The following is a 23,608-nucleotide window of genomic DNA, read 5'->3' on the forward strand; positions in this document are numbered from 1 at the left end:
TTCTGAGCTTTTAGTTGCTCCAATATCTCATTCTTTCTTTTGCCTCCAGGCCATTCTTCTGATCTTTTTCCTAGAATTCTCTTCTCTCACCTTCCCCAGGACTTCCCTTGTAGCTCCACTGGTAAAGAATCTGCCTGCAATGCAGGAGACCCTGGTTCAATTCCTGGATGGGGAAGATCTGCTGGAGAAGGAAATGGCAACCCACTCCAGTATTCTTGCCTGGAGAATCCCATGGACAGAGGAGCCTGGCAGGCTAAACCCCATGGTGTCGAAAGAGTAGGACACGACCTAGCAACTAAACCACCCCACCTTCCCCACTTTTTCATCCTTCTTAATCTATACATCACTTGTCTCTGGGAAGTATTGATCTGATATCACTTAACTTGTGTTCCAATTAGTCAGACTTAGCCACTGAACAACAACTTCCCTTATCAAGGATCTTATCTCACTGCACAGAAGTTAACGTGATCTCTTTGAGGACTGGATCACTGAGGGCAAGGACCAGTTTGCCTTGTCTACTACTGCATCTCTAGTACCTAACAGTGTTTGACTTGCTGAATGAAATGACAGAATGGCTGATGTATGAGCCACAGCATCGCTGTTTTCTGATCTCCTGCCTGGTGAACTCCTGGTGACAGCCCTGGCTGGCTGTAGGAGTGGGGAGGGCTGAGCGCTCCTTGAATCATGGGAACCATTAGCAGTTGTTGCATTGTTGGTGCCCCCGCCCCCAACCAACAGATCTTAGCTGTTCAGTGACTCCTAAGACTTCTCTACACATGAACACGGGACTACTTTCCCTGTTTTAACCTCCACTGACAACAGTTTGATGGCTTTTCTCTAAGGAATATCCCTTGAAACCATCACCCTATAGTGAATCTGTTATCCCTAACTCTGCGATTACTGCATTATATTTGCCTGGGACTATTAAAATGAATATTCATATTTAGCAATTTCATATAGTTCATCCTATATGTAACTTTTTAAAGTAATCTGAGAAGCTCATTGTACTGTAATGTAAACTATGAGTAGTTATAGACTGAAAGGATAATGGAATTGGGCAGATGGCCTTGAGGCAGCTGGAATTTGTGATGCAAGAAGAATCTGTGAGATAGAACCAATAGGAAGAGCCGGTGAACTAGGGCTTCCAAACATTTTGCTTTGCTTAGAAGTAGAATTATTTGGTTGAGAAGTGCTTTGCCTGGCGACCTCCCTGGCAGTCCAGGGGGTAAGACTCTACTCTTCCAATGCAAGGTCTCTGATAAGGAACTAAGATCCCAGATGCCTCCTGATGTGGTCAAAAATTAAAATAAATAAATAAATAAATAAATAGAAGTGCTTTGCGTGAAAGCTCAGGGGTAGCCCCAAAAGTCACTGTTCAGACCTTGCGGGCACTGGAGGAGGAATTTGGCACCTCTAGTGAGAACCTGAGGGCCTGAAGCTTCCTACCTGAAGCTGCCTCAGCCACAGGTCCAAGCGGCCCACAGAAAGCCGTCGGCACTGAGAAAGGGAAGCCGCTAGGGGGCAGCAGAGGCTCGTAGATGTCTCGCTACAGGAGCTAGTCTTTCAAGTATTTTTTTAATTTTAACGAATTGCTCTAATACTTGGAAATTTAAATGAGAGAGATTTTGTAATCTGAACTAGACTGTTCAAGAGCAGAGACCCTGTTTACTACCCCACTTACTACCCTTTCTGACCGCCCACCCCCCCCACCCCCACCCCATCCCGCCCCAGTCACATCCAGTCATTCTCAAGTATCCCAGAGCTTTCCCTCACTCCAGGAACACCAATGCCCGGCTACCTGAGTGAGGAGCTGGCGGGGCCGGATGGACAGTGGCAGAGCCAGGACGCCCAGCGCAGATCTGGCCCCCGGGGAAGCTAGACAATGTGGGCAGTCACTGCAAGCTGGGAGCTCGCCCCTCAGACCCCCGCTTAGGGCCTCAGGAACCGTCGGCCTCAGGGCCGCCTTTGCAACCGCTCAGCACCTGTGGCGACCGGAGACAGACACTAAACTGACGCCCTGAAAAACACCTTTAGAAAATGGCCTCGGGGGTGGAGATTTGGCGAGAGGCACCAAACTATACCTTGCAGTGCCCCGATCCCGGAGCAGTTTTTAAATGCCATCCCTGTGTCTCAAAACGAAAACAACCCCTTAAGGTTTGACACCTTCCAGGAAAGGACAGTGGAGACCGAGTTTGGGCTAAAAGAGGCGAGTGGGGAACTTTGTGTCGGCCTGCTGGGCAGGTACGGCGGGGCTGGGGGCGGCGCGCTCGCCCTGTCTGGCGGGGGTGCTCCCCGAAGTGACAGGAGGAAGCGGGAGGTGGAGGGCGGGGAGGAGGTCCCGCCCCCACCTCGCGCTCCTTTACGGGAAGTGATGTGGGGCCAGACGGAAAATACCCGCCAAGGACCCAAAAAGACCGGCAGCGGGTGGACGCGGCGCGCGCGGAGGCAGAGCGGCGTGGGGACCGCGGGTGGAGCAGGTGAGGCGGAGGCGCGGGCTGGGAGGCGCGCTCGGGGTCCGGCCGCCGGGAGGCTCCGGTCAGCCCGCGGGGCTGCGCGACAAAGCGGGCGAGCTGAGGGTCTGGCCCTGGGGCCGGGTGTTGGGGTTGCAGCTCCTCTCCGCTCTCTGGGAGGCAGAGCCCACCAGAGAAGCTGCTTTGCTTCTCCCAGGCCCTCAGCACGAACGCCACGGTGACAATCGCGAGCTTGGGGGTCATCTTGGGCGAGGTGCCGGTTATGTGGAGTTCCAGGTTGGGATGGGGCTGAGGAAACCTCCCGGCGGCATCCAGGTACTAAGGGCCGCATGGAGGTGGCGGGGTGGGAGGAAGGAAACTTCTCAGGCAGGAGAGGAGGCTCCTGCACGGCCTCTCTAGTTCTTTCCTCCCGTTTTGTCAGTTGAATGATTTAAAGTCTTGACACCTTTGTTGGGCGGGGTCTGGACGGCAAACTATCTGGGTGGGAGAGGGTCCTCGCCCTTCCCTCCCAGTCAGACAGAAAACCCTACCAGGCAGTCAGGCCCTTCTGTCTTGACTGGCGGTAGAGCTGATATGATGACAGGTTTCGGTAACTCTTGCCAAAGCTTTTGTCTCTGTCCCAATAGATCACGGATTAAGCAAAGTCAGGCCTGAAGTGAAGGAAATCTTGTGAGCCCTTGACTTTGCCTTCCCATCATTTTGGCTCCTGCGGGCCACCTGCATGGCCTCAGCATCACCTGTTAGATCCTCTGTCTCACGTGTCTTCTGTGGGCTAACAGCTATTTTCCCCTACTGGATGGATTCTTACTTTGGGATTGGCTCATCATTCAGAGGTTGGGGGTATCCTCTTATGCTGTATAAAGTTTCTATAATTATTGGTGATTTAGTTTGTTGGTGCTCCACTGTTCCTGTTTTATTGATTTATTTATGCCTTCTTAGAAACTTGTTCTAGGGGGAAAACACAGTCTGGAATACAGAATTTTTGCAGATGGTTACAAGTAAAGAAAGATTAATGTAGTGCTGAAAAAAACTTGACTGAGATCTGTATTTTATGTTAGTTTTCATGCCCACTTTCTTCCTTTCCTTTATTCTTTCTTCCTTACTCCCTCCCTTCCTTAATTTCCATGACCTGCCTTGATTTTTCTAATTTTGGTGAAGTATTATAACTAATTTTTTCTTTTGTTGCTGTGCTTTTGGTGTCAAATCTAAGAAAGCACTGCTCAATCCAAAGTCATGAAGATTTATGCCTATGTTTTCTTATAAGAGTTGTTAGTTTTAGCTCTTATATTACCATCTTTAGCTTGCTTTAAGTTAATTTTGTACATGGTGTGAGGTAGGAGTCTTAACAATTTTTTGCATGTGGACATCAGGTTCTCCCAGCACCATTTGTTGAAAAGAGTATTTTTTCCCCTTTGAATACTGTTGGTGCCTGTGTTGAGAATAAATTGACAGTAAATGTGAGGGTTTATTTCTAGACTCTCAGTTCTACTCCATTGAGCTGTATGTCTATCCTTATGCTAGTATCATACTCTCTTCTTTATTAGCTATGTACGTGATAAGTTTTGAGATGAGGAAGTGTGAGTTCTCCCACCTTGTTTTTCTTTTTTGAGCTGTTCTCGCTATTCTGGGTCCCTTGAATTTCCATATGTAATTTAGGATCAGTGTCTCAATTGCTGTTGCCTGATTTTACAACAGATGTAAGGGTGTTGAATTGGGCAACAGTCTCTAGGAACCAGACTCTTGATTTTGCTCTTCCAAACCTGCTTTTCCCTCAGTCTCCCCTTTCTCAGTTAATGGCAACTTCACTATTACAGGTGCTTAGACTAAACACCCTAGGGTCACCCCTGATTCTTTTCTTTCTCTCATATCCCACATCTAGTCCCTCACAGAGTTCATTGGGTCTCTTTGAGACTATATCTAGGATGGGAACCATTTTGTAACATTTTCACTGCTCCCACCAAGTTCCTTTCGTTTGTCAACCCGGATTACTCAAAAGCCTCCTGCAGGGCCAGCCTGCTTCTACCTTCACCACTCTGGTTTGTCTTAACAAAGCTGCCGAAGCCATTTATGTCACTCACTCCTGTGCTCGAAACTCACCAGTGGCTTGGTATACCAGAGGGAAACCTCTGTCACCTGCAATCCCTTACATGGTGTGTGGCTTCATCTTCCATCACTCCCCTCTTTTCTCACTCGGCTTCAGCCGCACCTCAGGACCTTTGCTGTTTCCTCTGTCTGGAATGTTCTTCCTTCAAAAGTCTGCACTGCTTACTCACTCATTTCATTCAAATCATTTCTTTAGAGATGCTTTCTTGTCCCATCCCATCGAAATTAGCGTCCCCCACCCCCCACTCCAACATTTGCTTCCTCTTTACCTCATTTTTCTTTAGAGTATCTGTAGCACTCTTTGTTATTGCACACACACATCTGTCTCCCACTGGTAGAGTACAAGCTCCATGAAGGTCAGGAATTTGTCTTGTTTGCTCTGGTGGAGGTAGCACCTGGAAAGGTTTCTGGCACATATTAAACCCTAAAAAAAACCATGTTGAGTAAATGAAAAGGGAATGAGAAGCTGAGAAATGGGGATCACTCTGCTATTTCTTTCTCACTCTTCCTTCCCATTTGCAGTGTCCATAGTTACACCAGCAACTCCTCCTTCTCTCCTTTTCTATCCACTTTTTTCCCTGGAGAGAATGTTCTTACTCTTCTTGGAAAGGGAAAGGTCACACAAGCAGAAAGGTGAGGATTTTGGGTCCTTCCCGAGGGCAGGACCTGGGCAGACTGGGAGGAGGCCTTCAGCACCTGTCTCTAGTGATTTGGTTTCTTGTGCTGATCTAGGGAGAGTAAAATTCCTTGGAAATTTGAGAAAATGGAGTTTCATTTCCTGATGAATATTCTGCAGTGCAGTGAATTTAATCTTTCTCTGGCTTCTAACTGAAATTGCCAATTATGAGACTCATTTTGACTTTTAATTGCATAATGACTTCAGACTGTCAACTGATTATGCATATGTGGCCTTATTTCCATGATGAGATTGTAATATCCTGGAGGCAGAGCATGGCTTCATCTCCTTTGTGATTCCTGCACTGCAAGCTATCATAGACAATAGAAGTGCTCAATAAACTCTTGCTGAATGTGCCCATAAGTTAATGAATAAACTTGGATTTGTTTTCATCATTAGAAACCTCTAGTCCATATATTTAATTTTTCTCAGCCTATAGATGTTAAGTATCTTGTTTTTGTCCACCTCATTCTGCTGTTTCTGATAAAGCAGTATTGGCTAGAGTTGAGAGAGGTTTCCTGCTGACCTTTCTCACTGAGAATTGAATTAACTGGCCCAGAGAGTGTACTAATCACTGTGGTATTTTAAAAGTTGAACCAGCCTTCCATTGTTAAACTTATCTTGGAATGTGCCATATCTATATATTCACTACAAACTATGAAAAGGATTATTTTTACACCCATGGCATGTATATGTGTGTGGGTATAAATAATGCAAGCCCTAGTTAACTTGATAGGTGGGGGAATCCCTTCCAAATGTATGTGTATGTCAAGTCACTGTGATGTATACTTTAAATATCTTACAATGTTATATGTCAATTATACCTCAATAAAGCTGGCTCATGGGCTTCCTTGATGGCTCAGTGGTAACAAATCTGCCTGCCAATGCAGGAGATGGGGGTTCGATCTCTGGTCCAGGAGGATCTCACATGCTGCCAAGCAACTAGGCCTGTGCGCCATAATTATTGAGCCTGTGCTTTGGAGCCAAAAATAAATAAAATAAAATTATATATTTAAAAAAGTGGCCCACAATTTAAAAAACAAATGAATTGTGAGCTCCTACGCAGCAAGATTGTCTTGTTATTGTTAGAACAAGGTTGCCTTCTGAAGAGAGGAATTTTTCCCTTTCACTGCCTTCGCTTTATATGCTGCATGGAGGTTTCTCTTGGATCATATTTACTCCTCTGCCTTGTAGTCAGGAAGTTCCAGTTTATGGTCTGGTTTGGGCTTCCCTGGTGGCTCAGAGGGTAAAGCGTCTGCCTGCAATGCGGGAGACCCAAGTTCGATCCCTAGGTAGGGAAGATCCCCTGGAGAAGGAAATGGCAACCCACTCCAGTACTCTTGCCTGGAAAATCCCATGGTCGTAGGAGCCAGGTAGGCTACAGTCCACGGGGTCGCAAAGAGTCGGACACGACTGAGTGACTTCACTTTTTTGCCTTAAGCTGATTATCTTGGGAGCAGACAGGAGCACTGAGTTGGAGGAAGAGATAAAAGGTTTGCAATTAATTCTGTGTCCAGAAGGTGAGAGGTGTGGAGCTGTGAGCATCCATCTTATTCCATCCATCTTGTTTTGGCCTCCTGGCTGGTCAGGCAGTATACCACATTCTTTTCCCTGTATGATTGAGATCTACTAACGTTGATATTCTACTCACTGTTTAATAAAATTTAATGCCTCACCTACTCAAAACAAATGTTGCAAGTCATTCTTACTTGCCTGCTTTTGTTTTATTTTTTGCCTCTGTGTATGTATGTCACCCATGAGAAGGCCTCACATTTAGTGCTTCAGTCACACTTGGAACCACTCACCTGTATGAAATCAGACTTTTGAGAGCTGAAATTATACTTTGAATGTGGGGTCAGAGGTACTGTGCCAGATTTAAAAAAAATTTTGGATGAACAACAAATAATATTTTACTATAAGTATGCCCCATGCAATACATGGGACACACTTATACTAAAAAATTTGTTTTTTTTTTTTTCTATGAGTGGCAGAGTTAACTGATGTCTTGGATTTAATCTGGTAACTCTGGTCTGGTAAACTTATGTTTTTGGGTAGGAAGTGCGTTGATCATGATAATGTCCGCAGAATAACTGAGCTATGGCTCATTTTGATAATTGCACATGTGTCCATCTTAGGAAGGAGAGGGATTATTAGAATTAGAAGACAGTGGGAGAAGATTCCATTTTCCTCTAGTGTTTTGTGGTGAAGGAAATTTTTCTCCAGAGGTGTTGTCATTTTCTAAGATCACACAGTTAGTGGCAGAGCTGGAACTGGAACTCTGGGTCCAGTGGTTAGTCTGCTGCACAAAATCTTCCCTTAAGAGATCACATGTAAGTTGCTTATGTTTTCATGCTAATCTTTAATCACTTCTGTTGTCACCCTCCCATGATTGCCTTACTGTCCTGCTGTCCTTCTGATACTTAGATCTGCTATGTAGCAGGCAAAGCCATCCTCAAGGACACGCTTGACTTTTCTCTGAGAACCGCAGGGCCATTGAAAGCCACCACTGGTTGTATTCCCGTAGTGATGCCAGAAATCCCATCTTTGCATGTGTTTTTATTCCTTCTAAGTTCTGGTTATTATTCTCATCCTCTTTGAGTGTTTACTCTAAGATGCTTTGATTCAGGAGGACTTGCTGAGAATAATTCCACAACCACCAAGTATTGTCTCACTGAAGGGTGCCTGCTTTGAGTGGCCTAGTCCTTTGACACTCCGTGTCCTCTTGTAATTTGGTGGAACAGATATGGAAGATATGTGGTAAGGATCGAGGCAGTAGATAGGTGTCCCTGTGACTTCCTCTTTAGAGATGTGTTCTTTTAAAACACAGTTTGCTTACTGTTTTAAAGTTATCTGTACTTATTTAAGAAAGTGGCCTTAGAAAAAAATATCCTTCCTCTGACTGCTGCAAGAATACCATATTTCAAAGCCACTAATCCTGTTTTTTCATAGCCATTTGATTAATTCATATAAAGCCTTACCAGCTGCCAGGTCAAAGCATAATAATAAAATTGGTTGCCAAGAGACTGAAAAATCTGTTCATTCTTATTAACTGCTGCTCATCTATCTTGCTCGGATCCCACCATGTGGGCAGCTGGTTGAGTCTTATCTGCATATGGCTGGTTACTTATCACCTATGTATTTGTATCATTTGACACAAAAACAGGGCCTCAATCAGCTAACGGAAGCTTATGGTAAGGTTTTTTTATTATTATTTTTCTTGCTGTATTAGTTCTAATACAGGAAGGAATGAGACATGCAGAAATAGGTCTTGACTTAATGTCCATTTGAGATACCTGAGAATTTTAAAATATAATCCAAGGGTGCAGTCAGGATTTCTTTGTTTCCTGCAGTGTGATTCATTTTCATAATGAATCTCACCATTGCAAGGGAGCAACCCCAGGGATGAGTAAAGAGGTCTGGCAGCCCTTGAAAAGATAAGGTGCTGTCCTTCCAATCAGATGGTAGAGACCAAACGTGTCCAGACCAGCTGCTGCTCATTCCAGGCTGGACTTCCTTTGTCAGGGACAAGGTCAGCTCTTCATCGCCCCACTCCACTTTGGCACAGAGGGCCGCAGAGCGGGTTGTGGTGTTTCCTCGGGGGGTGACTCAGCCTTGTCTTCCAGAATTCCTGCTTCAGTGTGGAGGAAACAACTCCGCCAGGAACTAGTGGATTGGTTTTTAGTTTCTAACTTTGCCAGTGATTAACTAAGTGGTATTACACTGGCAGTTCTTAATTAGGCTGTTTTCAGCTCCTTCTTCCTCAAGGGGGCATTGAGCAGCATCTGGAGATGTGGCTGGTTGCCATACCTGGGGAGTTGCTGGTATTTAGTGGGAAGAGACCTAGGATGTGTCTAAACACCCCAAAGTGCACAGGACAGCCCCTAATACAAAGAATCATCCTGCCCACCATGTCAGTGGATCAAGGCAGAGAAACCCTGCGTCAGACATGTTGTGGAACCTCTCTCGCCTGCAGTTTCCTGAAGTCCACATTCTCTCCATCATGTAAAGTGAACTAAGCCTAACTCCACTTCTGTGGTCTTTCTAACCTCTCCCTTACCCCCAATTCTGAGTGAGTCATCAGATATGGGGTAGGGCCCAGGCATCTCTATTTGTGTGGATTTTATATCTATGTGTATGTATTTTACATCCATGGGTATGCATTTTACATCTGCACTGGGGATTCTGACGGGCAGTTAGGGTTGAGGGCCCTGCCCTTAGGGATCGCGGGGTTAGGTCCTCGCCAAGGTGCCTGGTGGGCCATGTGAGGGGAGTGGACAGTGTGGGGACAGTCTGCCAGTAGGAAGCAGGAGCCAGGTGGTGGCCTGGCTGCCGTGTGATTGAGTGCAGGTGGAAGGCTGCCAGCAAGTCCTCAGGGAGGGCTTGGCCCCTGAATTCCTCAGAGACGGGGCCCCCAGCACAACAGGCTCTCAGATGCCTGGGAGTGTCTGCTCCACAGAGTCCCAGCTGATCACTATACCCTTGTACTAGAGGTGCCCCAGATCCCAGAGTTTCCCAAGGAAATAGCAAGACTGGACAGTTTCTTCATGGAAACCCCATTTCCTGCTTAGCTAGAGCCTTTCTGGGAGATTCAAAGTCAACGGCAGAAACCCCAACCCTGAGTCAGCAGCCCCTCTTGCCACTCAGATAAGGAAGCCTCACTTGTTACACTTACAGCATCATGTAATTTAAGGGCTGGTGGGCATCTTAGAAACCAGGGAGCCCAGCCTCTCCTCCATCTGACAGATTCAGAACTGTGCCCACAGTCACATGACAAACTGATGGCAGAGAGGGTTCCAGAAGACAAGTCTGCTGGTTCTTTCTATGCCCCTGTGCTAATGTTTCTTAATTGTAACCAGCAGTGTCTCTCCCTTGGACTCCTGTGAAGTATCACAGGAAGTGAAACAAATATAGTAATGATTTTCACCTATGTTAAAGCAGTCCAGAAATGTCTGAGCATCTGCTATGGCTATGTGCTAGCTGCCAGTTAAAGACCACCATTGTTTCCTGCCTGTACAGCTGTTTTTCTGGTCTCATTCTAGCTACCCCCGCCTCCCTGTAACCCATTCCTCATGCAAAGCCAGTGATATTTTTAAAAATGTAAATCAGATCATATCCTTCTTCTGTTTGAAATTCCTCAGTCACTTACCACTCTGGTTGGTGTAAGATCCAAACGTTCTAACCATGATCTGTAAGTGTCTCCATGATCTGAGCCCTGTTGGCCTCCTTGTCCTCAGCTCATCCCTGCGCCTCCTTCCTTTCTATTCCTTAAAAACGCCAACCTCTTACCTTACTCAGAGCATCTGCACTTGCCCACAATTCTTTTCTCTAGATTCTCATCTGGGTGGTCCCTTGGCAGCAGAGTAATCCCTGATCACTCTGTTGGAAGTAGTCTTTAGTCAGCCTCTATCCTATTATACGTTATGGTCTTCACAGGACTTCTTACTATTTGAAATTATTTTATATCTATGTTAACGTTATCTATCTCTCTCTGCTAATTGTTCTCTCTGTGACAGCAGGGACTCTGTTTTGTGAAATTCTGGATACTTGTCACCTAAAATAATGCCTGGCACGTGGGAGATGCTTAAGGTGATAGTGAATGAATGATAGAGCAGGTAACTAGGAAGTTGGTGTGAGAGAAGATTGCTTGGCCTGTGTTAATTCCTATTGTTTCCTACATTGGACTTTATGTTTTGTTGTTGTTTTTACACTTTTTACTAATTTTTTTTTAATTGGAGGATGATTACTTTACAGTATAGTGATGGTCTCTGCCATCCATCAACATGAATCAGCCACAGGCATACACATGTCCCCTCCCTCTTAAACCTCCCTCCTCCCTCCCTCCCCATCCCACTCCTCTAGGTTGTCTCGGAGCACCAGCTTTGGGTTCCCTGAATCGTACAGCAAATTCCCACTGGCTATCTATTTTACACATGGTAATATATATGTTTCAATACTACTCTCTAAAGTCTTCCTACCTTCTCTCTCCCCTGCTGTGACCAAATTGTTTTTAAACTTTTTATTTTGTATTGGGGTATAGCTGATTAACAATGTTGTGATAGTTTCAGGTGAACATAGAAGGGAGTATGTATCCATTCTCCCCCAAACGTCCCTCCCATCCAGGCTGCCACATAACATTGAGCAGAGTTCCATGTGCTGTATAGTAAGTCCTTGCTGATTATCCATTTTAAATATAGCAATGTGTACATGTCTGTCCCAAACTCTCCATCTAACCCTTCTCCCCATCCTTCCCCTGGCAACCATAAGTTCATTCTCTAAGCCTGATGAGAGTCTCTTTCTGTTTTGTAAGTTTGTTTGTATCATTTCTTTTTAGATTCCACATATAAGGGATGTCGTATATTTTCCTTCTCTGTCTGACTTCACTGAGTATGACAATCTCTAGGTCCATCCATGTTGCTGCAAATGGCATTATTTAATTCTTTTTAATGGCTGAGTAATATTCCATTGTATATATGTACCACATCATCTTTATCCATTCCTCTGTCGATGGATGTTTAAATTGCTTCCATGTCTTGCCTGTTGTAAACAGTGCTGCAGTGAACACTGGAGTGCATGTAACTTTTTGAATCATGTTTTTCTCTGGATATATGCTCAGGAGTGGATACTCTATTTTTAAATGAACCTCCCTACTGTTCTCCATACTTGCTGTACCAGTTTACATTGCCACCAACAATATAGGAGGATTCCCTTCTCTCCACACCCTCTTCAGTATTTATTGCTTGTGAATTTTTGATAACAGCCATTCTAGCGGTGTGTGGTAACAGCTCATTGTAGTTTTGATTTGTATTTCTCTAATAATTAGCGATGTTGAACATCTTTTCATGTGCCTCTTGGCCATTTGTGTGTCTTCTTTCGAAGAATGTCTATTTAGGTCTTCTGCCAAGTTTTTGACTGGGTTTTTTGTTTTGTGCTGTTAAGCATTGGACTTTATTTTTTAAAATTAAAACCTAAATATCAGTTTGATACATGAGAAAAATTTAAGTGTTAAGCAGACTAGTTTCTTTTCTTTGAAGACGAATGTATTCAGATCCTCTAGAAGGAACTCTGTGGGAAACAAATAAAATAGGACAAAGCTACTTGGTAAGCACAGACTCTGGCATAGGGGCTTAGAAATCAAAAGATCCAGGCTTTAGTGCTGGAAGGGGCCTGAAAGATCACCCTGGGGATAGTTGCTCAGAACTGGCTGCCCGTGAAAATCACATGTGCTGTGCTATGCTTAGTTGCTCAGATGGGTCCGACTCTTTGTGACCCCATGGACTGCAGCCTGCCAGGCTCCTCTATCTATGGGGATTCTCTAGGCAAGAATCCTGGAGTGGGTTGCTATGCCCTTCTCCAGGGAATCTTCCCAACCCAGGGGTTGAACCTAGGTCTCTTGCATTGCAGGCAGATTCTTTACCAGCTGAGCTACCAGGGAAGCCCAAAAATCACATAGGGAGCTTTTATTTAAAACATATGCAAAACCACATGTTTTTCAGTCTCTTCTTAGGAGATTCTAATTTGTTAGGCTTGGCTTTAGGGCTAGGGAATTCATGTTTTATCTAAAATGCTGCTGTAGTAATGGATGGATGGTGCACCACCAGGTTTGGGAACCAGTGACCAAGCCCACCTCTGTCCCAAGGTGAGTACACTGAGGCTCAAAGAGATCAGGTGTCTCACTCAGGGGTACCCACCTGAGCGGCTGGAAGATGGCACTCAAGTCTCCCAGCCTTCTTTCTGCACCATTCAAAAATGTAGTGAGAAAGATTCTCAGGGACAGAGGTGCGGCTGCCTCGGAAATTGTGGGTGTATTACTTTTTTCTTTATTGACATGTAACTAACCAGTCTGATGTCAAACAGGAAATGCATCTAGCGTTGCTGTCCTTTTTTATTACAAGGTGTCAGATCAGTTTGAGTTTAATGGTGATGACCAAAGTGTGGTTCCGAGACCAACACCACCCAAGAACTTAGAAATACAAATTCTCAGTGCAGCCCAGAACTGCTGATTTTGTACTCCAGAGATGGCCCAGTGGGCTGTTTTTTTCAAGCCATCCAGGAGATTCTCATGCCCACTGAAGCTTGTACTTTTTACAACCCAGCCAGTGGTTAAAGCTGCTGGCCTCGGCCTTTTAGTTGGTGACTCATTAACATGGAGGCCTTAACTTACGCTAGCCATCTGGTTTCCTAGGTAACAGTTGCTCAAAATAGGGACTTTTGTTATAAATCTTCATTAGTCCGCTACACAAGGTAGGGTAGATTAATACTTACACCTGCTGCGTGTGAAGCTGTGTGTTGGAAGCTATTACTTGTCTTGTTTAATTCTCACATCATTCTCAACCATCCTGCTGTGTAGGTATTATTATCCCTATTTTATAGATTTGGAATCTGAGGCTGGTGGAGGTTAAACAAGAGTTATTTGCCCAGCTATGGTTGTGCATTTTGCTATCTGTTGTCTCCCTAGAGCAGTTGCTCTCCAACCTTTTCATACATAATTGGGAATCCTTTGGAAAATCTTGTTATTAATGCAGATTCCCTCACTGCCTTCCCAGAGGGCCTCATTCAGGGGCCTGATGGAACCCAGGACTTTGGATTTTCATCAGGTACTATAGGTGATTCTGCTACCAGTGGGCATCAGACCATACTTGGAGAAGGTTCTCTCCTGGATCCATTCACTCTTGCTTCAGTAGTTGGACCAGATGTCTCTCAAGGCTCCTCAGAGTTTCTGTGGTTTGCCAGTGTTTTGTGCTCACAGACCTTGGGCACTGGATGGGGAAAAAATATGAGCATGGAGAAAGAAGCTTGGGAGCTCGTACAGAGAAAGAGCTTTTTCTTGACATGTACACACTGCTTTATTTATTTATTTTTGGCTGCACTGGGTCTTCGTTGCTGCACGTGGGCTTTCTCTAGTTGTCAAGAGTGGGGACCACTATCTAGTTGCAGTGCCTGGGCTGTCATTGTAGTGGCTTCTCTTGTTGCAGAGCGCAGGCTCTAGGAGCACAGGCTTCAGTAGTTGAAGCACTTGAGCTCAGTAGTTGCAACTTGCTGGCTCATGGGCACTTGGACTCAGTAGTTGCAGCTCCAGGCCTCTAGAGCACGGGCTCAGTAGTTGTGGCACACCAGGTTAGTTAATGCTGAGGCATGTGGAATCTTCCCGAGCCAGTGTCCTCTGCATTGGCAGGTGGATTCTTATTCACTGGGTCCCCAGGGAAGCCCCCAGACAAGGTTCTTATATGCCTGGCTGTTCCTGCTCTCTCTGCTGCCTCGGTGTTTGCAGGCTATGTTTTGGCTTTGAGTAACTTGTGATCCTTTCAGTTATCGACCCCAAAATTGTGCAACTTTTCGTGTAACAACTTCACCCATGTGTTGGTGAACTGCCCAAAGTGAGCCATTTCCTCCAGGCTGAAATGAGTATCTGTCAAGTACTGAGTTGCTTCAGCTTTTGAGGCAAGAAATGGCATTTCATCTGTTTGATGATACGATCCCATATTTTTCAGGCATAGAATGGACATATTTAGTGAATGAACTGTCAATCCATCAGGAGACTATGACTTGGTGCCATTATGAAGGGAAAAAGTAAGATGCAAATTTAAAAATAATTTCAGGTGTGATGCCTGATGTCTTTTTTTGTGTGTGTGTGAATTAGAATGGTGATTTCTCCTCCAGAAGTTTAGCTAAGTACCCCAGGATCCTCATAGTGAAAACAATGCATATATCCAAAGCTGGTGGAAACCTCTCAGGCCTTTGCCCAGTGGCTAAGTCATCATTGGTGAAATATTACATTTATTTAATAAGGCCTAGTCCCTGAAACAAATTATTAGGAAAAGGTTGGAAGGAAATTTGGGAAAGCAAACTTTTCAGTTTCCTGGAATCCACTGTGTATAAGGTAAATTATTTTTCTGGTAAGAAAATAATCAAGGTACAGGTTAAGTTTCTAAGGATAATTTATTTTGCCTCTGATATCAGAGTTGGTAATACCAATAGGTAACTGAGTACAGTAGCTAGAGCTGCCATTTATTGTGAGCTTACTGTGTGTCAGGAATCATATGAACTTTCTCTCATTTACTCTTCAATAGACTTTCAAAGTAAATATTATCCTTCATTTTACAGCTGATGAAACAGGCTCAAAAGGATTGAGTAATTCGACCAGTGTTGGAACTGGGGTTTCCAGGTATGCAAGGCTTTGCTAAAAAGCAGGCCCGGGTAAACGAGGATAGTTAGTTACCCTGAGTGTCACCAGCTCACTGACCTACAGTTGATGGCTAGGAAGTAAGCCCAAACCATTCTGAATTGTCTGGTAGACAGTACATATATGGAAGTGTGCCGATTCGTCTCACAGAGAGACCTTCAGAACACTTCGTGGTACATATTTTTCTCCATTGCATACATAATTCTGATCTTGATTATTTGGTTTCCAGGTGCCTTGTCAGTTAGAAGCTACACATTGGTGGGGGGAGGAGTGACCCTGGAAAGGCACTCTGATTACTGTGGTGAGGGACAGCTGGCTGGCTGACAGAGAAGGTGAAGGCAGGGAGAATGAAATATAAACTAATAAAAGACAAGATCAATACAGTGTCAGGAGGCTTTAATATAGTGGCAAACATACCTTAAAAGAGAGCAGCTATTATTGAACATGTACTAGGTGCCAAACACTGTTTAAGCACTTTATAGTATAACATGACTCATTTTTACAAAATAATCCTATTGTTCCACCAATAAAGAAACTGAAGCACAGAGAAGTTAGGTAACTTGGTGAAGGTCACACAGCCTGTGAGTAGTAAAGCTGGGATTCAGTTCCAGGCAGCCTGAGTCCAGGGCCCAGATCCTCAGCATCCTGTTTCCATGTAGGCCTTAGATCCTGGAGGTGTAGCCCACATTAGTGGTGTTTATTGTGATGGCCTGAATCATCCAAAGGGGGCGGAAAAAAACTTTAAGGTTGGACATTACATGTCTTTTTGTATTAATTAATTAAAAAAATTTTATCAGGGCATAGTTCTGCAAGGACTGTTAGTAGAAGTCATCAGAATCTCCGCCCGTGGCTTATTTCCTGCTCCCCAGAGTCAACTGCTTTCAGTTCTTGCAATGAGTTGACACTTGCTGGTTGTTGTGTCCTCTATCTCAACTGACGTACTTGTACTTCTGTATGATTGATTTTTCAGTTTTATGCATCTTCTATTGATGCGTTACTATGGAAAAAGAAAATTTTAGTTTGTTTTTCCACCCACCCCGACCACACATGCATAAGATTTCCATCTCCTCCTTCTCCCAACAGTTACATTATAGTTGTAGCTAGCTCAGTATGTCATGGGATCCTATTTATGTGTAGGCTTCCCTCCTGGGTTGGGCAGTCTCCTGAGAAGATGACTTGAACCACTTGCCTGTGGAGTATGCCTGCCTTTTGGAAGCCCAGCATGTAGGTGTGGGGTGGAGGTGTCTTCATATTTATTAATACTATGCAACTTCTCAGTGCCTCCCCTGCCTCCACTAAAGTTGGTATGACTCAGAGACCCCCTGAGAGTTTGATTCTTGGAGTTTTACTCTCTCTGGAGAATAGACGTTCGACTTCTTCTGGAGCTGGAGGAGTAACAAGGCTGGCAAGGCTGGGGTTTGGGGGTGTAAACAGACTTCCATTATTTTAGCTTCACTTTATGCTCTCCCCTCCCCCAGAGGTATTGGGGCTTTGACTGCCTAAGCCCTTTCTGGAGATTCTGTGATGTGATGAGTTGCTCCTCGTGTTTCTCTACTGGCAGATAAGGAGTCTGGTTTCCTGAGTCTGCTAATCAATTACCTCTTGTTCATCTACTTTCTTTTTTTTTTCCCCAGCACATCACTGCATATATACTTAAACCAATCCATCTTTCAAGAGACAGAAACACCACACAGCATGCAGTTAGCAAAGATAACTTCTATAAGTCAATATAAAATGTTACAGTTTATAAAGCTCTTATATTTATTTTTAAAATCTTTATTGGAGTGTAGTTGCTTTATAAGGTTTTAGTTTGAGAGGTCATAGAACTAAATGTATTTAGTGTGCTTTCTTTATCCTGAAGCCTGAAAGACACTGGAGAAAACTTTCAATGCAAAGGGGTCATAAAAAGGTGGTGTTGCTCTAAGGGGAAGACTAATACAATTCTATGAAAAAGGGGGTTGTCGAAGTTTTACTTGCTACTCAAAGTGTAGTTCTAGGACTAGGAACATCATTGTTACCTGGGTATCACTTGGGTGCTATTTAGAAATGCAGAAATCCTGGGCTCTACTTGGGCCTGTTGAATCAGAATTAGCATTTTAACAAAAAATCCCTGGGAGACTCCTAGGGATTGAAGATTGAGAAGTGCTAATATCAAACTTTCCTCAACTTCTACTGTAATTTAGAATAGGCTAACTGTAATGAATTTTCATGTGGGATTTAAACATTTTGGTATTTTCCCTTACTAAATTATTCTCCAAATTCTAGAGCAGTGGTCCCCAACATTTTTGGTATTAGGTACTGGTTTGGTGGAAGACTCTTCTTCCATGGAGCAGGGCGGGGGAAGGAAATGGTTTCAGGATGATTCAAGCACATTACATTTATCGTGCACTTTATTTCTAATCTAATGCTGTTGCTGATCTGACAGGAGCTATCGGTCTGTGGCCCAGAGGTGTTCTTTTACCAGATAATGTCAGACTGGTTATGTTCAGGCTTTTTCAGTTGCTCACAGTTCTGCAGGTTGGTGATAGGTTTTATAGATTGCATCAGTGGAGTCTTCAGTCACACTTGGAGTGGTCAAATGAGAGGGTGGCTACCCCGTGAGGTGAAGGATACATCATTCGTCTTTATGCCCAACATCTATCCCGGTGACAGGCCTGTGTTTAACTAGAGACTTGTGGAATGAGTGAGTCAAGTAAGATACAGTTCCTGTCTTTGAGGTATTCACCAACCAGCAAGGAATCAACTGGATAATTATCACACAGGGTTGATCTGCCCTAGGAAAGAGGGAGCACAGAGAAGGGGCATCTGAGGCAGCATTACGGGCAGAGGGACTGAAGGGCTAAGTCTCTTGGTGAACAGAGCCTGTGGGTTTAGAGCAGGTGCACTCAGGTGAGTGTATCACAATCACCTGGCGGGCTTGTTAAACCATAGACTTCTGCCCTCATCCTTAGAACTTCTGACTCGGTAGGATTGGGGTGGGCTCATGAATGTGCGTTTCTAACAGCTTCCAAAGTGATGCTGATGACACTGCTTTTCCATTTTGAAAAATCACTGGTTTTAGAGAATTCCAACTAGCTCTGGTGGCTGGAGTCTGGAGGCTGGGAACAGTAGATGACAGAGAAGGCAGAGGCCTAGGGAGTGGGGATGTTACTGCAAAGATTGTGGGGAGCCACTGACTGGTTTTACAGAGGAGAGTGATGGACACCCACTTACCTTGTGGAAAGAGCACTTTGGGTGCAGTGTGGAGGATGGGTCAGTGGAGAGGCCAGGTTGGGGGCCAGAAAATCAAATATGTGGTTTACTGTAGCCATCCATATGAGAAACAATAAACACTTGGAATAAAGACTAGAGGAGGAAAGATTCCAGTGGTCAATGGAAGTGGGAGTGGAGGGAAGGAGGACTCATTGAATACCATCAGGTGTCTGGCTGGTTGTGCGTTGGGATTGTGTTACTCAAGACACAGGAGGAGAAGTGGGTGTGAAACAGGGTCTACAGAGAAGAGGTAAGTGGAGGACTGGACATGTTGAATTTAAGATGCCAGCAAGGTATCTGGGTGGACTGCCAGGCAGAGAGTTTTCCTTATGGGTCTGGAGGCCAGAGCGAGATATGTGGGAAGTCCCTTCACTTCCTCAACTTACACTGATTTCCTGTAGTGTTTGCTTGAATCAGGCCTTGTAAATACAAGGAAGCAATATTAATAAAATATTGCTAATTGTAAATAAAGAAGCAATATTAATGTAAGGGTTTCCCCAGTGGCTCAGTGGTTTAAAAAAAAAAACAATCTGCCTACAATGCAGGAGATGTGGCAGGAGCCATGGGTTCAATCCCTGGGTTGGAAAGATTCCCCCTGGAGGAGGAAATGGATACCCACCACAGTATCCTTGCCTAGAAAATCTCATGGACAGAGGAGCCTGACGGGCTACAGTCCATGGGGTCTCAAAGAGGTGGACATGACTGAGCAACTAAACACACACACACACAATATTAATATAACCCTTAAGGACATTTAGAACACAATATTTTTAAGTATGTTTTATCAAGAAAACAAATGTTCTACTTGTTTGGTTGAGGGGAAAAGAAAAAGTTGAAGTGTAAGTCTTCTAACACTGGAAGAGGTTAATACAGCTGCCTTCTGTCCGAGAGACCAGGAGATTGGGTTTTACTAAAAGCTTGAAAGGGGCAAAATCACTTGACTGGTTTGCGGGCCATATGACAAACAGCTGAGACTAATTAGCTGGCTTGTGGGTTTTTCCAGAGATGACTGATTTTGAAAGTTGATGAAGCCAACTGCTTTTCAAAAGACTCTTTTGAAAAACTTTTATAAGTAGACTGTTCTGATTTTAACCTTTCTCTTTGTAATAGACAAAAGTATCTTTTTAGAAGAGGACATGTGATTACAAGTTGCCTAATTGTTGAAGTGTTGGAAACTCCAGTCTCTAAAGTTTTGGGAAAATCAACCAGGATTTATACTTTGTCAAGGTATGGTTATGCCTTTTTTTTTTGGTGGTGGTGGTGGAGAGGTAGAGGCTTCGAGTGCTGAGGTGCCAGTTTTCAGGTACTTAAAATAGTGCAATTTAACATAAAATACCGCTGCATACATTAATTTTTTAAAACAAAGACTTCAAGATGTCAGCTAAATTTCTTATGTTTAGTTTGAAAAGTGCATTTTCACTTACCAGAGAGTGCGTATGAATACTGACTGCATTCTTCCTTTCTTTTCTGTACTTTAACAAAGTAACAGAGGCTTTTATTCTCAGGTGATATGTTGAATAAGAGAGCTGATTACAGAATTGAATAGCTCTTAAGAGTCTTGTTCATCTTCTGAGCATTTTATCCACAAAAATTCAATTGGGATTTTGTTTTTAATACTGTTAATAGCTCTGTGCTATGTATGCTAAGTTACTTCAGTTGTGTCTGACTCTTTGTGACCCTATGGATTGTAGCCCACCAGGCTCCTCTGTCCGTGGGATTCTCCAGGCAAGAATACTGGAGTGGGTTGCCATTTCCTTCTCCAGGGGGTCTTCCCGACCCAGGGATTGAATCTGCACCCCCTGAGTTGGCAGGCAGGTTCTTTACCACTAGCATCACCTGGGAAGCCCTAATAGCTTCACAGCTAATAGTTCTAGTGGAGGATTATGTAAGTATGTGTTTTAATGTAAGGTGTGTTTCTTCTGTCACTTAAATTTGTCTTCTAATTATTAATTTTGTGATGTTTGGAAACAGTATTGTAATTAGGTAAGGAAAGGCCTATCTATTTTATTATTATTATTATTATTTTAAAGATCCATCTGTTTTAGAGATGAGAAGGCAATGGCACCCAACTCCAGTACTCTTGCCTGGAAAATCCCATGGACGGAGGAGCCTGGTAGGCTGCAGTCCAGGGAGTCGCTAAGAGTCGGACATGACTGAGCGACTTCACTTTCGCTTTTCACTTTCATGCATTGGAGAAGGAAATGGCAACCCACTCCAGTGTTCTTGCCTGGAGAATCCCAGGGACGGGGGAGCCTGGTGGGCTGCCGTCTATGGGGTCGCACAGAGTCGGACACAACTGAAGTGACTTAGCAGCAGCAGCAGCAGCAGCAGTGATAGTATGCAGGAATGAAAGATCTGGGCAATGAATATGATGGGATGTTTTATCATACAGTTCTCTCCACTTTTACATGTGTATTAGTTTGCTGGGGCTGCCGTAACAAAGTATCACAGTCTGTATAGGTTAAAATAATAGAAATTTCTTGTCTCTGTCCTGGCAGCTAGAAGTCTGAGAATCAAGGTGTTGGGGCTGTGAAGGAAGGATCTGTTCCAGGCTGCTCTCCTTGCCTGTGGACTGCTGTCTCCTCCCTCTGAATCTCTTGTCATCTTTCCTTTCTGAGTGTTTGTGTTCAGAAATCTTCCTATAAGGACACTGGTTGTATTGGATTAGGGCCCACCCTAGTGAAGTCTTTGTCATTTGACAAGCTTTCTAAGGACCCTATCTTCAAGTCAGGTCACAATCTGAAGTCCTGTGAGTTAGGACTTCAGCATATGAATTTGCTGCTGCTAAGTCACGTCAGTCGTGTCCGACTCTGTGCAACCCCATAGACGGCAGCCCACCAGGCTTCCCCGTCCCTGGGATTCTCCAGGCAAGAGTACTGGAGTGGGTTGCCATTTCCTTCTCCAGGGCATTAAAGTGAAAAGTGAAAGTGGAGTCGCTCAGTTGTGTCCGACTCAGTGACCCCATGGACTGCAGCCCACCAGGCTCCTCCGTTCATGGGATTTTCCAGGCAAGAGTACTGGAGTGGGGTGCCATTGCCTTCTCCAATGAATTTGAGGGGAACACAATTCAACTCATAACAGATAAATTTGAAAAATTTCATTGTATTGCAATTTAATTGCCTCCAAGTCATGCAGTAAATATTTGTTAAGCCAAGTGCCTAGACTGTGTTCGCTGTTGAGTATGTGAGGATAAATAAGACTTGATCTCTGTCCACTGACATTGGCTTAATCATATGTGTGCATATAGCTTCATGAGTGTGTTCATTTATCTCTTTCATTGAGTTTTGGCCACTTTCAGAGTTGGGTGTCCCTGAAGACACGATCAATGTCTTGACACACGGGCACCTGGAAGGGCTCTGTTGCTCCTGAACGCCCTCAAGATAGACAAGAGTAGAAGACCCTTAACATTCATCTAGTCTGACCTCCTCATTTCACAGATGAAGAAACTGGGGCTTCAAAGTGCGAAAATCATTTCTGATCAGTGCCAGAGCTGCAGCAGCTTCTACTCCAGTATATCATTTTGTTTTCTTGGTCACAAGTTCATGCTTTCACTTAGGAGTGAACCCAAAGTCTCTTTAGAAATCAGAAGAGAAAGAGCCTTGATCAAAAGCTGACAATCTCTGTTGAGATTCTTGGATTTTTAAATACCAAAAAAAAAAAAAGACTGAGAGGATTTCATCCACAGAATGTTCAGTTTGAACTTAATACATCCCGAAGGAGATTGCTCCCACCTTGGTTAGTCTCTTTGTCTCTTACCACATTCTCTTTATTCTTTTCAGACACGCTGTTCAGTGACCCAGCAGCCATTAGAATACAAACAACATTTTTTCTTCTTTCTTGCTGCTGCTGCTGCCGCCCACAAGACAGGAACTGCGGCAGAAAAAGAGCACTGATGAAACATTGCCGGCCAGCAGGGTGGCACCATGGCAACCAGGACCTGCCCATGTCTGGCAGGGCTGGGAGCCCAGGGCTGCCTCTGCTGCCGTTTCAGCATCTGCCCTGTCCAGTCTCTCAGAACCTGAGTGCTCACAGAGGACATGCTCCACACTTCACTCTGTTTCTCTTTTCCCTTTTGCTGCTATTCCCTTCTTCCTCCCTCTGCACTTGGTTGATTTATAGTTTGAGCCAGGGTACACCACATGTGATAGCTGCTGGAACAGGCTCATTAAAAACAAAAGCTGATTTCTGCAGAAGCCATCCTTGTTTGGGGCTGTCCTTGCAAGAGGGCACCTTCCTGCTTTTTTTGGCGCTCCCGTTGTTGCTGGCGTGGCTGGGGCCCTGCCCCCTTGGCAGAGCAGAAGCCCTGTTTGGTGGGGGTTGGAGGGTAGGGAGGGGATTATGAGACGCTGCTTGGGAGGAGAACTTGCCTTGCTGCTGTTTTTCTGAAGGCAGGAGCCACTTTGCTCAAACATAGATGCAAATTGCCCAAGAGCTGAGAGCAGTCGTGTTTTTTTTTTTTTTGCCTATCTGTTTTCTTGCTTTCGCCCATTTCATTTTCTATTAGGCTTCTCCTCTCCCTGATGTAACCTGTAAGGGGATCCTTTAGCTCCAAGTACTGGATTTATCACACTGTAAATGTTAAGTGGATCCTCTGTTTTCACAAGAAGGAGGAAGTCCAGACAGCTTTAAGCTGATACCACTCTGCGGTGGTGACTGATGCAGGCTATGGACTATTGTTTGAAAAATCTTCCTAATGTCTTTTTTGGATCTCTCTTGCTGAGCCTTACATTTTGGCTCTCTTCCTTCTAAAAGGCCTTATCTCTTGCATGGCCTCAGAAAATCAACTTTGTTGATGACTCTAAAATACATCTTGTTAACCCTTATTTTTCTTCCGAGCCCTAATATTCTGTTTTCCAAATGCCAATTATACACATTTCCCTGGATATCCCTGTGACATGAGGGACGTATAATTGGTCATATTCCGTA

The 23,608-nt window shown here is 44.3% G+C and overlaps 1 protein-coding gene across 20 annotated transcripts in view; it reads left to right on the forward strand.

The window, feature by feature from the left end:
* The window catches only part of RAB27A (RAB27A, member RAS oncogene family), an 82,585-nt gene that overhangs the window by 9,819 nt on the left and 49,158 nt on the right, over positions 1–23,608 (forward strand). For 3 of the 20 annotated variants that reach the window (XM_081510265.1, XM_081510272.1, XM_081510260.1), the window contains 3 exons: positions 14,739–14,817; positions 15,352–15,412; positions 19,793–19,909. The exons of 1 other annotated variant lie outside the window; for it this stretch is intronic. The gene's annotated coding sequence lies outside the window, so the exon portion shown is untranslated. Of the gene's footprint in view, positions 1–2,361; positions 2,787–14,738; positions 14,818–15,351; positions 15,413–19,792; positions 19,910–23,608 lie in introns of those variants that run through there. 16 more of the 20 variants (XM_081510274.1, XM_081510267.1, XM_081510257.1 and 13 more) reach the window with 8 other exon arrangements.

The sequence above is a fragment of the Giraffa tippelskirchi genome, chromosome 7, assembly GCF_054371585.1.
Source record: "Giraffa tippelskirchi isolate mGirTip1 chromosome 7, T2T-mGirTip1v1.2.pri, whole genome shotgun sequence".
Lineage (NCBI taxonomy): Eukaryota > Metazoa > Chordata > Mammalia > Artiodactyla > Giraffidae > Giraffa > Giraffa tippelskirchi.